The sequence below is a fragment of the Protopterus annectens genome, chromosome 5.part0, assembly GCF_019279795.1.
Source record: "Protopterus annectens isolate FY-2018-M chromosome 5.part0, PAN1.0, whole genome shotgun sequence".
Classification (NCBI taxonomy): Eukaryota; Metazoa; Chordata; order Ceratodontiformes; family Protopteridae; genus Protopterus; species Protopterus annectens.
In genome coordinates this window covers 1,524,785,728-1,524,800,840 of record NC_056735.1, presented here as the reverse complement: position 1 = coordinate 1,524,800,840, position 15,113 = coordinate 1,524,785,728, and the positions used below count along the sequence as shown (strand labels likewise).

At 44.2% G+C, this 15,113-nt stretch overlaps 1 protein-coding gene across 1 annotated transcript in view; it reads right to left on the bottom strand.

Annotated features, from left to right (window-relative positions):
- The window catches only part of MYO16 (myosin XVI), a 2,679,924-nt gene that overhangs the window by 824,516 nt on the left and 1,840,295 nt on the right, over positions 1-15,113 (bottom strand). The gene's annotated exons all lie outside the window — the stretch shown is intronic.

Genomic DNA, 15,113 nt, shown 5'->3' with positions numbered 1-15,113 from the left:
ACTATGTTTGCCCATTCTACTACTGTTAATCTGCATTTGTCCAGATGTCTTGCTCTAAGAGGTTGAGAGGTATGATCATACCTATGAACGTCTGAGAGGCAAAAATCTGGACAAAGCCGAAAATACATGTTAAAATTCATTCAGTATTTTTTTTCCATTCTAAGTTAACTTTAAGCATAGCTGAGTGGGTTTGCACATTATGGCCCTCTGCTCAGCATTGCTTGCACATCTCATAGGAGCTACATAAAAATGTATAGCTAAAATCCTAATGATGAGATAGTGCTATACCGCCATAATCACTATATCTCTCCTTCCAACAGGCTCAAATTAGTCAATACTTATCTCATCCCATCCCTCCTATATGGTGCATCTATCCTCACCAATCTGCAATCCTTCCACAAAACAAAACTATCCTCTTGCTATAAAAAGATATCAACATTTGTGGCAGGTCACAGAGCCATTTCTCACCATTGTAATTCTCTTCACCAACTAAACTGGCTTGAGCTACCTACCCTCCTCACATATACCCAACTCATCCAAGCAAACAAACTCATTTACAACTCCTCTCTTTGTCCCTCCCTAGCCACTACCTTTGAAATGCATGAACCAGAACGATGGAAGTGCTCCTGTTCCCATCCTACCTAATCCTTCTAATACCGCTTCCTACTCTCCTAGAACTAAATACGCCATCACTGCCTCCTATAGTTCCACAGCTCTATTGAACTATTTGACCAACTACTTAACAGTTACCCTATGCTGCTACTTTTGTAAAAAAAAAAAGTGTTTTTATTGCTGTTTAATGAAATATACTAATGTATTATATCATTGTTAACCTTTTCTTATCATATTTACTTTTTATTCCTATGACATAATCTGTAATGTATATGTGCAATATGTACTATGTATTTGTAATTTTCTGGAGCTTTTCTCCCCAGGACTCCATTGAAAATGGGTTCCTTGTGGCCCAATGGACTATCCTGGCAAACAGACTGCAAATAAATAAAAAAATAAATAAATAATAATAGTGGTTAGAGTCCCGGCTTTGCATGCAGGAGTTCATGGTTCAAGTACCAAGACAGGCACTTTAGTTTTACATGGGAAAGCATTGTTAAAATTATTTTTTATGTTAAATTATGTAGTAAGTGATATTTGTCACCCAGGGTAGTGTAGTTGGTCGAAAATGGAAGTGTGAGTGCATATAACATGTAAAATCACCCATGTGTACACAAGTGTCCCATACAGTATACTCACACCCCCAGGTAATGTAATGAAACCACATAGGTGGATGTCATGTAAAGTAAATCATATACACTTAATAATATGTCAGTAATGATGAATTAATCTACAATCCTGATATTTTTTTTTAAATGAAAACTGAGCAATGCTAAGCAGTGCTCAGCTCTGCTTAGCCAGTTTAAGCAGTGCTTAGACATACATTCTAAGCAGCAGCCAGCTAAGCTAAGTGGAATTGCACACCGCTAAGCACTGGTCAGCATCTACACCTTTAAATATAGCTCACCTCCACTTAGAGGGTTTGCTCATCGCTAAGCTGTGCTCAGCATTTTCAAAATGGTCCAATGATGACAAAGGGTGGCAATTTGTCCTTATTTAAACCATGCAGGCAGGAATACAGCCAGAACCTGTTGTAGTTTGAATTGTGCAGGAAAGTATGCCAGGTGTTGTAGAGGACTCAAACTTTCGGGTACAGCGCTGAGGCATTTTGGAGTCCAGGGTCACGGCTGGGCTCTTCGTATCAAACCATGATGACAGACTGCTGCAGGGTCAGTACCAGGGCTCACAGTATAAAGCGTAGGCCTGGGACCATCTATCATGTGACCTCACCACTGCTACTGGTATCACCCAACTAGTGAGCAGGTACGGCATCACTATGCTGACCTAAAGCAGAGGAAGGGGGTGCTCTTGGTCCAATGGATCAAAGATGCTCAGGACAACCATGCTCCATCAGTTTGTAAGTATCTCAGATATAGCTGTACCAAATTCTAGCCTGAGTATGTGATAGACAGGTATGCATAATGTTTGTTTCTCAACCTTACAGCTACAGCAGAGCGGGCTAGCAATATTGAGGCCCATGCCAACAGACTAACATGAATGCGTCAACAGGCTGGTGAGTACAGATCTATCTTGCGGTATATAGTGCCATAAAGTAGAAGGAGTACACTGTTTACTGCCAGTAGGTATAGTGTGTACTGTGGCTAATGAATAAATTACATTTGTCACACTAATAATGATCCACAGGATATCCATTAATGTGTCATTTCACTATAATAAATATTTATACCACAAACTGTTGTGTTTACTCTGGTATGTTGTTGTAGCAATAGAATGTGTACAGGTTCTTCACAGCAAATATGGCTTTGACAGCATGAATTAACTGAGGCTGTTCTGAGAACCATCTAGTATGCAAAACAGTAGAATGTGGAGCTGTAAAACAAGATATAAAGGAAATATGTAATATTGTATGCACTATGATCTGAACCCTGAATACTAATGTCTACAGTATTAAAGTGTGTCCCCTGCAGCATTGCATTCTTGTGTTACCCTTTGCTTCCAAGATTGTATTATTTCAAAGGATTAATACACAGTGCAATAACTATCTGCCATGCATGAATGTCAGGATTACAAGGTCAGACTGTTTAAACCAGAGAGTATTAGGGCTATGCAACTGTTTTACATCTGTTGGTTTGGGTTAATTGGAACGCCCATGCATGCTGTCATAACTAATTTTGAAATGTTTTGTTCATGACTAACCAATATATCTTGGATAACCTCAACACCATAGCACATTTCCCAGTTGATTCACCTGTTCCATCTCATCTGGCCATGGCACCAGCCCGCAGCATGTCTGGGACCCAACTTGGAACTTCTTATTCACTGGTTCTGCACCACCTTTGGGTGGAACCACCTGGGCATGGGCATGGAGAGGAGCCTGTCACCCACCGCAAGTTTTGGGGTATGGTGCACAGTGTCATAATCTCTGAGTTGGATGGACGGCTGTCCCAGATGGAGGGCCACCTGGCACACCTGGAAGGGCAAGCTGCCCCTGTTGTCCAGCCCACAGCACAGCCACCTTTGGGGCCATGAAGGTGCAGTGGTGACTGCCCATGGGTAGGGACTTCAGTCCCACTGCATCCATTTGGGTGGTCATGGGCCTCTGATTCCCAACCACCCTCCCCATCCAAGGTGTTTAGCCCCTATCATGTGTCACATACCGCTCCTCTCTGGTGCCTTGTGTGTCTTGTCTGTCTGTGACTGCAACTTATCATACCCCAACCTACCTCCCCAAACATGCCTACAGCCCTTCCCCAACATCCCACTCTCACCATAATAAGAAAAAGGGCATCTGTCCCACAAAAAAATCAGTGCCCCCATACATAGCTCTACATTTCGCCTCCATGTCCAGTGACATAAATCAATCATTCAAATCACTGTCTCTCTCTCTCTCTATATATATATATATATATATATAAATGTACATATATACACTCAGCCTCTTAGTCCAAGACATCTGCAAAAAGCCTGACAAACTGGGGGGATAAAGGGCAAACAATAGTGACATATTTCAAATATGGCTGTTATAAGCATAGAAGTCTGTTAGAGTAGCATGGATTGGTTTAACATATATTTTCTTATAGATTTCAGGTCTGAAATACAAATGATTGTCATCATTTACTGATGTCAATGCTCACATCAACCCAGTGATTTGTCAGTAACCCACAACTGTTATGGGGAAGAGACCAAACATATAAGCCATGCATCTGGACAGTGGAGAGGTATGACCGCAGTCATGTAACAGAAGGGAAAAAAACACTGAGAGCTACCAAGCATTTCACCCAGCATCTTCTGAATTACAGTCAGAACAACACGACACTACCCCAAATCACCTCTGGGGAATTACATATGCATTTGCAAATATATCATGCACTACAGGGATGTAAGTGTAGGGAAAAGCAGACATTGGTGAGATATTGTCCACTCACAATCATTTGCAATACAGTCACAGCAACATACCAGTACCCCAACTGAACTCTAGAGTATGACGACTGTTTGAATAAACATATCCTGATTGCCAGTCACACACTACACCAACATATACTGCCCCAAGTCACAATCTACTGGGAATCCTGAGGTGTTACAGGACATTTCTCGGTCTGCCCCTACAAACATATACACCTGATAGACCACCAGCAACTGTAGTAGCATGCACAGTCAGAAAAGGTTCTATGACACTCACATCTGCCACTCCCCTACTCAGCCCAACAAACATTTACACACTACACTGCTACACAATCTTGACAGTCTGTTAACAATAGCCAGATATACATAACTCCCAACTGTACAGATTTCCATGGAATGTCCAGGTTGTGGAACCATATTCATGGCCACTGCCACACACCATTTCTGGGAGTCTGCTAAATCACTGGGATGATATCAGGAGTGAAGACACTAAATCATGATATACCATACCTCTGAACCTCTTACTGCAAGACATCTGGAGAAAGCCTGACATACTTGGGGGACAGGGGGCTGAAAAGAGGGACATTTCTCACATAATGGTGTTACAAACTGAAACAGTTGCTGGTGTTACAGGGTTTGTTGTAACACAACATCCCTGAATGATATGTCTAAAACACAAATGGATGTCAACATTTACTGACATCACTCCTCACATTACCCTACTTATTTCTCAAAAATAGAAATTGTCTGAGGAACAGACAAAACATAATAGGCAAACCTCTGTGCATTCTGCAGACATCTGGACAGTTGAGAGGTATGTCAGAAACATATCACTGTCAGATGTCAAGTCACGCAGAAAATGCAAGTCCAAACAAACTTGTTAATCTAGCAATCTTCTAAGTGTATAACAGCAATACTTACTTACACTCTGTACCTAATTCTGGAACCTTGTCCCCCATTTTGTTGGGCTGTCTCCACATGTCTTGTTCTGAGTGGTATTCCCACCTATCCTTTTGTGAAGCTGTAGCCTCCACACCTCCATAATGTCCTCCTCACAGGTAAGGAAAAGGGGCAAGGCCCACATTGAAGGACTTAATTATAGCACTATGGCACTGGCTAATGGAAAGACAACACAGCTGCTCTGTTTGCAAGTAGCAAGTGGGAGACACCATTTGGTGCACAGGCCATCACCTGCTCATGTGCATTACCTACAAAAGGCAAGCTGCTGCCTATGCAAAACAGGTATGAACCCATCTACACAAAGACAGACTGCGACTACACAAATCTAAACATTTGCATTATTCTGAGGAAACTCTTCAGCACTACAACAGGTATGTCAATCAATTAAGCATGTAATGGAATACAGAAGGGGGGATGCAATAATGTGAAATAGGAAGTTAAACACTAGGTCGCAACAAGACTTGCTGGACTCACATGTTGCCGTCCAGCACCTATGGCCCTTCCTGCTGGCCCTGTCTGCAGTGACATAGATCACAGCTCTGGCCCCTGAGTCACCGCAGCAAAAGTCAGCTCATGTATGACTACTACTGGAGTGTCTGTTGTCCAATACTGACTGTGTCCCTGCTAGGCCAGCTACCTGGGATGTTGTAAATATTCATATGCCACCTGTGAATGCTACTATGATACATATACTTGTCTTACAAATGTAAGAGACTTATATAGGGTATGTGCATAGTAAACAACTGGCGCAGAAATGTGTGTTGAACTGTATGTTATATACTGAGCTCATACCTTTCAACTGTCCAGAGTGTTGCAGACCACATATTTGTCTCATATTTGCAGTAAATGCCTCATACAGTTGTGTATTGCCTGGCAAATCACTGGCAACCCAGTAAAGACTAAAGTCATAACATAATGGCATACACTTGAATGTCAGATGTCATATCCAGCAGAGTATTCCTGTGAATGCAAAACCGTCTTTGCTAGCAACTAAGTGTGTTACAGCTAGATTTATAAAGTGTCACTATTTTCCGGCCTTTGCCCATGATTGATGTGTGCCTTTGTGCAGATGTTTTGCTCTAACAGGAGCTAGGTGTCTTAGCATGAAACTTATGTCATTGCAAGTGTACCTTGTCCTAGAGGATACTGACATTTGGGCAGTCACTGACACCTGGTTTGGAGTTGTGTAGAGCACACTATCCTTGCCAGATTACTCATCCCACCATACATTTAGACCCCAAATGGAGGGCTGCAAAGCCACAGGAGGTGGAATTTTAAACATTATCATACACATACACACCTCTAGGCTGGCCAAACATTATGATGTACAGTAAACATCCCAAGTGTAGTACACTGTTAACAAAACACCTACTCAAATCATAGCTAGCTACAGACCTCCAACCATGACTCTGGACACCCACTACACCTATCTGGATTTGCTTGAATCTGTCAAGATGCAACTGTCTACCCTGCTCCTAGGTGACTTTAACTACCCAACCATAGTGTGCATAACCTATTCTACCTGAACATGAATGTACAGAGATCCCTCGGCTTTGTCAATGGCAATGCATTGGATCAGCTGGTCAACACTCCTACAACAGGTAAAAATATCCTGTACCCAGTCCTAACCAACATGAGCAGCCACTGTATCACTTCTACAGTGTCATCTTCCTTGGTAAGATCAGAAAACATAACCATCACTGTTGAGGTCATCATCTCCCCTGCCACCCCCCTGTCAGGTTCAAACAAAAATAACTTTCCAAAACTGACTATAAATCTCCTCAGAGCAGGTAGAAGTAGCTTTACAGCCACTGTCCCATCAGTCAAAACTAGCAATAGTGTCCAAGCCTACAGCACAATACTATGTGAGCACCTACATAGCTGTATGGACTCAGCAAGACCTGACAGGAGAAAACCATCTCCTTCAAGGTAGGGTAAACCTCTGTGGTGGACAGCAGCAATACACAAATACCATAATAGGTGGAAATAATTGCTGGGTAGGGCCAAGAAGGATCAGTTGCCTAACTGGAAGCAATGTCATCTTGGTCTGAACAAGCAAATACGGTCACAGGTGAATTACCTTAAGGCTATCTTTGAGTGCAAATTGGACACATCCACCAAGGCCAATCACTAGGCCTTCCACACATATGTCTGCAATCCCAGAGGCAACACCCAAATCTGCTCTGTAGTGGTGGTCAGTAACACCACATACACATATGGCATAGATATAGCCAACCTGCTGCAGACAGGTTAAGTGTAAACATCACCGCCTTGTCCCCCCATCAGTACACATGGACATGCACAGCACCTGCCCCCCCTCCCCTCATCATCAGGAAAAAGGTCCATAATGCCCTCTCAAAGGCAACATACAGAAATCTCCATAGGCCGGATACCATTCTTGGCTGCATCCGACATGAACTCAGACATGACCTCTCAGCTCCATTACACACTGTAGTCAACCAAAGCCTGAGCACCAGTGTCATCCAATCTGCACAGAGGACAGCCACTGTCATCCCTATACACAAAGGTGGAAAAATCCACTGACCCAGCCAATCATATGCATATCAGTCTAACTAACAGGATCTGCAAAGGCATGGAAGGCAATAGCAAGGAGCTTATAAACAGGGACATTGGCAACCTCAAAATGCTTGAGCAATCCACTGACCCAGCCAATCATATGCACATCAGCCTAACTAACCTGATCTGCAAGGGCATGAAAGGCAATATCAAGGACCTCATAAACAGAGACATTGGCAACCTCAAAATCCTTGAGCCCACACAATGTGGTATGGTCATAGGGAGATCAGGTCTGTTAAACTGGTCAACTTTTCTGAAGTGATCAACAAACACAAGGGCAAGGGGAAGATGATACACACTGTCTACCTTCACCTAGCCCAAATCTCTCACAATAATCCCCAGGCAGCCATGATATATATGCCTACACAGCTAGGCATCAACCTGTATGTTACCAGATGGTTAGCTAACTGGCTCAATGACAGTACCCACTTGGTCAAAGTGGTGCAAACCACCTCTAGTAGTAATACTCTTACAGAGCGGTGTACCCCAAGGATCGGTCTGGGGGCCTCTACTGTTTGAGATATACATTTCTGAGGTACAAGACAAAACCAGTGGTCTGTGGCTGACCAGATTTACACATGATTGCAAGCTGGCCACTGTCTTAGGTTCATAGGTTCATAGGTAGGTACTAGGCTATTGGCCCGAGGGCCTACGTAAGCCTAGCCAACAAGGTCCCCTGGATTACGTCACCCAAGAAAATTATTTTCCTGTGCCACTATCGAGCAGAGACAGAAGTGATCCCTGGGGTATATTTCCTATTTCCCATCCACTCCTCAAGATTTTTCTTGAAGAGTGCTAATGAAGAACTTTGCTTGACATAGATAGGTAGCCTGTTCCAGAGTATGGGAAGTCTCTGGGACAGGAATCTACCCCTTCAGCATGTCCTGTTTATTGTGGTGACAAGGTTTAGGTCCCTAGACCATGTAGCTCGGAGGGATTAGGATTTCTTTAGGTGTAGCGTGTCCAACAGCTCTGGGTTTGGCATAGCTTTATATGTTAGGCAGAGATCACCTCGGAGTAAGCGATATGCTATGAAGTAAAGCTGGAGTTTTTTGAGACTGTCAGTGTAAGGCATCTGTTTGAGGCTAGTAATCCTCTTTGTGAGGTACTTCTGTGGCCTTTCTAGCTGCTGAAGATGTCTTGTGAGGTACATTCCAAAAGGGGTGTTGTACTCTATAATGGGTCTAATGAGTGTCAAGTAGAGGGGAACAATGACCTCTTTTTTTATGATGAGGTGTGCCATGTAGAAGGACTTCCTGACTACTGTGGTGATGTGACTATCAAAGGACAGACTACTGTCCACCTGGGTCCCAAGGTCTCTCATCACACATTCGGTGTTAAGTAGACTGCTGTCTATGTAGTAGTTCATGGGTACAGAGTTTTTACCAAAGGGGATGACAATGCACTTTTTGGCATTGAGCTTGAGGCCATGGCTCTGACACCAGGCATCTGTCTCAGCAAGGCCCTTCTGTAGGATTTCCACATCATTTGGGGACTTGACTATGGTTCCTAGTTTGCAGTCATGTGTGAACTTCGTTAGCCAGAGGCCTTCTGTGTTAGCCTGTACTTCAGAGAAGTAGATACCAAACAGAAGAGGTCCCAGGACTGAACCCTGTGGTACTCCACTTGTCACTGGTTTGAGGTCAGATTTGGAGTGTGCAACTTTTACAGTGTGGGTTCTGTCAGTGAGCCAGTTGGCAACCTATCTTGTGATGTAGGGATTTATACCTAGTTTAGTGAGTTTAGCTATAATTAAAGAATGGGGGATGGTGTTGAAAGCCTTGGCGAGGTCAAGATAGGCTGTGTGAACCACCTTACCCTCATCTACGGCTTTGGTGACTGCCTCAAAGAGGTTGATCAGGTTCAGAAGGCATGATCTGCCTTTCACAAACCTGAACTGGGTGGGATCCAGAGTTTGGAGGTTACCAATATCTTTGAGTTCCATGATGATACGTTCCATGGCCTTGCAGACCAGGCTCATCAGGCTAATAAGGTGATAGTTCCCGGGATCAGTGGTGGCTCCCCCTTTGTGGAGTGGGATAACTGTTGCTGTAAGCCTTTCAGTGGGCAAAAAGCCTGATGTGAGGCTATGATTGAACATGGTGCTTAGGTGGGGAGCCAGTTGGTGTAAAATGCAACCTGGGATGTTGTCCGGTCCCATGTATGCTGTGTTTTCGGCATTAGACATTAGAGAGTGCAGCTTTTACCTGCATAGTTGTGATTACAGGGACTCTGTATTCTTCCTGTATAGTATGTATGTGGGGTGGGGTAAAGTTAGCACTGAACCTATCTGCCAGGATGTTGACACTATCAGTTGGTTCTGTAATTTTCATACCGTTGTGCTGTAACTCCGAGCAGGGTGTTGCCATTGAGATTCTTGACATAGCTATAGAATGTTTTGTGGTTGTCCTTAGAAGCAGTGGCGATTTTTGTTTTCGTAGCTAGCTTTGCAGGATCTTATAAGGGATCTCAGCTTCTTACGGAGGCTGACCAGGGAGCTCCTCCATTCATGGGATTGTACTCTCTTTTGCAACAATTTCTTCCTTCTGTTGTACAGTTTATTTATGGCAGGGGACCACCAGATTGGCTTCCTTTTTTTGGAGGACAGCATCTTGGTTCCGTTTGGGATAGCATGATCCATGCACTCGTGTAAGTGCTTATAGAGTACATTTGTGTAGGATTCAGCAGTCGTAACTGTATTGTCCATCTGCATGGGTGTCATGAAATTCACCACTTCTGTCTTAAGAAGCATGAAGTTGGCTTTGGAGAAATTTTTCACTGTGGTTTCCTTAATGGTGGGTGGGGCGGGATCAAGGGTGATTAGCTTATGGTCGGATCGGACCAACAAGGAGTTGACTTCAGGTGTGGAAAACTGGTCACTCATGTTGGTAATGACTAGGTCTAGGATATTGTTGCCCCTGGTGGAAGTGTGGATAAGTTGATCCAGGGCATTGGAGTTTATGAATTCCAGAAAGCGTGTGAAGGAGTTGGTACACGAGTAGTTTTCCCAGTTAATGGTGGGGTAGTTGAAATCGCCCATTATTAGGGTGTTTGGTTGAACCCTAATATTTTCCAGTACATCAAGAAAAGAGGAGTGGGAATGTCTGGGCTGGTGGGGGATCTGTAGCAAGCTACAATTTGGATTGCAGTTTTGCCTAGGGTTAGTTGCACTTGGATAACCTCTGATGCATTATGCTGAGCAACTAGCCTGGAGGTGTGGATATCCTTAATGAATATGGACACACCTCTGCCTTTGTTGTTCTGCTCCATGTTACATGGCCGAAAAGTGTGGTATGAGCCTGGTAGTGCAGGGGTGCTCTCTGGAGCCTTGAACCAGGTCTCAGACACTGCACAGATATCGATGTTCTCCATTTTAAGGAGTGCCACAAGTGAGTGCATTTTGAGATTTAGACTTCTAGCATTGAGTAGCATTACCCTCAGTTTTTGCTTGCTTGTTCCTGTTACAGTGATGAATTTGTCATTTGAACCTTGCCTAAAAACGGCACTATAGGGGCGGCAAGAACCTTAGCCAGTATCCCTAATCCCAGGGTGACATGTGCAGACCATCTCTGGCAAAGCATCGTGGCCTCTCGACCACATCATCCCAAGCAGACAGATACTGGATCCCCCTAGAATGACACCAGAAGCTCAGCCAATTGTTGAAGTCTATCATTTTGTCCTTGTACTGCAGTATCATTCTGGGCGATAGCAGAATGCTACTCAGGGCTAGGGTCATACCTGCCTGGGCTACAAGATCGGAGAGCTCTTCCATGTCTCTTTTTATGTAGTCCAGGGAGGTACGTCTCAGATCGTTCACACTAACATGGACAATGACAGTCATATTTGTACTTGTTGTGGAGTGACCTGAGTGCGTGGATTATGTGGCAGATCCTGGCACCTGACAGGCAGCTGACAGTAACCTTCTCCTTGTTTAGCCTGGTGAGTGGGACATCAGTGTGCCTAGCTATAGAGTCACCTATGACTAGTGTGTTGGATATGTTGTTTTGCCTTATTGGCTGTGGTTGACTGGCACACTGAGTCTGTGGGCTGTGTGTCATTTGGGTTATGTTGGGAGGTGGAAGTCCTCCACGAATTTTTTTTTTCTATGTGTGGATTTTGGTGGTGTAGATTTAGTGAGACTATATGATAAGTGTGGTGTGGTGCAAGTGTTTACCTTCTCCTCTTGAATGTCAAGTTCAGACTTGGAGAGAGCTTTACCTCCAGTTTGGCTAGATAAGTGCATTTCTCACAGGCTGTAGTGCTGGGTGGTAGGAGGAGAGGGTTGTCTGTGTACTTGAGGCAATTTCTACATTGCCCCAAGATGCCCAGATTCATCAGACAGACAGGAGAGAACACTGGGAGCTGACCCTTGGACATGACTGAATAAAAAACTATTTTCATCTAGATAAGTGAGGAAAGTGAGTACAAGATCTGTTTTTCGCTAAGCAAGTGAGAAAAGTAAATGCAAAAACTGTTTTCCTCTAGGTTATGAGGAAGGTTTGGTGCTATAGTGATTAGTAGCTTATGTAGTGCTTACAACAAGTTCTGAACAAGTGCTGAGCAGGAATAAGCAAACTCAAGTGCTAAAACTAAGAATCTGTATCTGCACTAGACTAGTTACAGGAAAGAAACAAGTGCAAATGCAGGCTTTCAAATCAGAAAGTTGGGAGAGAAGATGGAAATGATTGCCCAGATGGCCAATAACTTCAATTTCTGGGCCAGAACCACTCCTTATGTGGTAGTAAGGTTACCTAGTGCTTACCACTCCCACTGACAAGCTAGAAGGCTTCCCTCCAACATAGAAAGGCTTGTGGGGGGCTCAGAAGCTTACATACAGTCATGGATACAGCAAATCTGTAACTGGACTACACTAGTTACAGGAAAGGTAAGAAACTAGCACACTTGAGTATGTAGCAATATTAGACAAAACACAGTTTAAAAAAATGCAGTTAAATTAAAAATTACTAAAAAGTGCAGAAGGAGTGTATTGGGTAGAATGTTGTAAAGAGATGGGACTGGGGGGTGTGTCCCAGATCAAATCTATAGTGGGGTGGGTAACTGCAAAAGCCACCAAATTTAAACAACAAACCAGAGATAGGGAGGATGGGTGGGACAAAACACTTTCAGCAGAGATCTGAAAAACTATACAGTGAATCAAAAATAACAGTGCACAACTCTGAATAAAATTAGTCTAGCAACAATTTACAGTACACAATTCTGAAGAACCAAAAAATATACTTAGCTCTGTATATTTCCAGATAGTTGGCAGAGAGTTCTGTTAGACACAGGTTCTTACATTCCTCTACTGATGTGAGCATTCTGCAAGAGGCCCTTACTAAAATTAATGACTGGTACTAGAAGCACTGCCTCAAACTGAATGCCAGGAGATGCATCATTTTCCCTCTTGTGGTAGATGTCATCCACACTAATTATGACAGTAATAACAATGTACTGAACATGTAATCAGGTGTGAGGCGGCTTGCATACCAAGGTTGGTAACAACCTGACAGTTTTCCACTGTGTGGGCACCATTGTACGGAAGGCTGTCTACATGGCCCACCTCACACATATGGGTATGTCATCCAGGAACCAGAAGGCCACAACATCCCTGTACTTCACCCTTATCAGATGCATTACCGAGTACAATGGCTCCTTTGGCATGTACTTTGTCAAGCAAATGCAACAGTTGCAGAGACCAAGAGGTTCCTGACTAATCAAATCCGGGGTCTGCAACACTTACCCTATACAGATAAGCTGAAAGTTCTGTCCCTATATTCAGTCTCATACAGACTGTTCATAGGTGACCTGTGTCTGGCATACAAGGCCATTTCCAAACCAGCCTTGATGGTGTTTCTGCATAAGGCAAACCCCACTCACACAACATGCACGCAAGGCCCTCACCTGGCCTGTGACATGTATGGTACTTGATAGCAGGTTAGTGTAGTGCCCCACACAATAAACTGTCTGTAAAATACACTCCCTCACCATGTCTAGCAGTATATGTGTATAGCCCTCTTGGAGAAGAAGCTGGACAACTGCATGGGAAACAGAAAAGACACCCCTGGTATCCTGCGTATGTCCCAGCTGGACAGAGGATACAGGTGATGGCTTTTAAGGAACATGGGCGAAAGTCTGGGCTAGGCTTATGAGGGCATCTGGGCCAATAGCCTGGTATCATCTTATGAAGCTATGCACCTAGTAGTTTACATGTTTCCTGTATGTATTGAAGACTGTCCTGCGATGTTGTCTGAAATGAATCCTTGTAAGTCTGAACTGGTAGGTACTGCATTGACACAGTAGTCTCTTGTTCCATCATTAGTTATCACATATCATTAAACCTTGTCATTGTGTCTGGTCTGTATAGCAGTAAGTCAGTTCTTACAGTACTTGCATATGCACTTGGTGACACTGTACAGCTCATTCCAATAGCCATGATGTTGGTCACACTTACTATTCTGCTAATAGGCCCATCACACAGTAGGATTTGTCACCTTTTGTTGAAGGCCTTACAGTAGCTGTTAAAGAGATAGATTATGGCAGTCAGAACTATGGTAAGGTCTGGCCTGAAGGGCCCATAGGTGGCAAAGCTGTGCCAGACTTTACCAGGTGTGTGTGTGTGTGTGTGTGTGTGTGTGTGTGTGTGTGTGTGTGTGCGCGTTTGTGTGTATGTGTATGTGTATCAGCAAACATAATACTGCAGGGTATTAATTTACATAAATTGTCTTCCCCTCACAGGTGATCATGGGGGTTGGTGTCTCTCTCCCTCACAACCTGATGTCAGTGTCTTAGTGGACTCCCAAGATGATGGTGGTCATAGTGAGGCACAGGTGGGGTTGTCGGGGCCTGAACCTGTGCCATTGGTTGCAATGTCTCTGCACACAGTCAGTATGCCCACACATACCCATTCCCCAGCAGCCACAGATAATGGACAGTTGGAGGGTGGTGGCATGCAACAGGCTAGTGTGGTGATTATGGCAAGTGTGAGTGTAGACTCTAGCCATAGCCAGACAGCAGGTGAGGTCACACACAGGCAGATGGACAGGACTGCTGCCCAGCAAGTCCCTGTCACAAGTGCCACAGCAGGTGTCACCAGACATATGTTATGGTTTATCATGGAAGCACAGGCACGTACTGACCGCAACACAAGACAGATGCTCAGGGTCATGAATGCAGTGCTTCCTGCCATGCGTGATGACCACCAAGGCATTTGTGATGCCACATGTCATTTTGCCAATGTTGTAGATAGACGGTGGGGTGAGACATTGTCACTGCTTGACCGTGCAATGTCTGTGCTTGAGCATGTGGTGGGAGTAGGGCATCAGCCAGGTGGATGTAGGACAGCAACATGATCAGCTGAAAGCCCATGTGGCCGTGCACATTCACAGTTGCATAGTGACAGTACCACCAGCACTACTGAAGGGAGGGTTTTGTCCACACCGCACCAGAGTAGGTCATAGGCATGTGGTTCTGGCAGTCCCATCAGGGACATGGATCCAGCAGACAGCAATCACCATCAGGGAGTAGTACTGCATCTGTCCTTGGGTCTGGTGGTGCCAGTGAGACTCCTGGCAGAACCAGTTCCTGCGTCCCTGCCAAAAGTG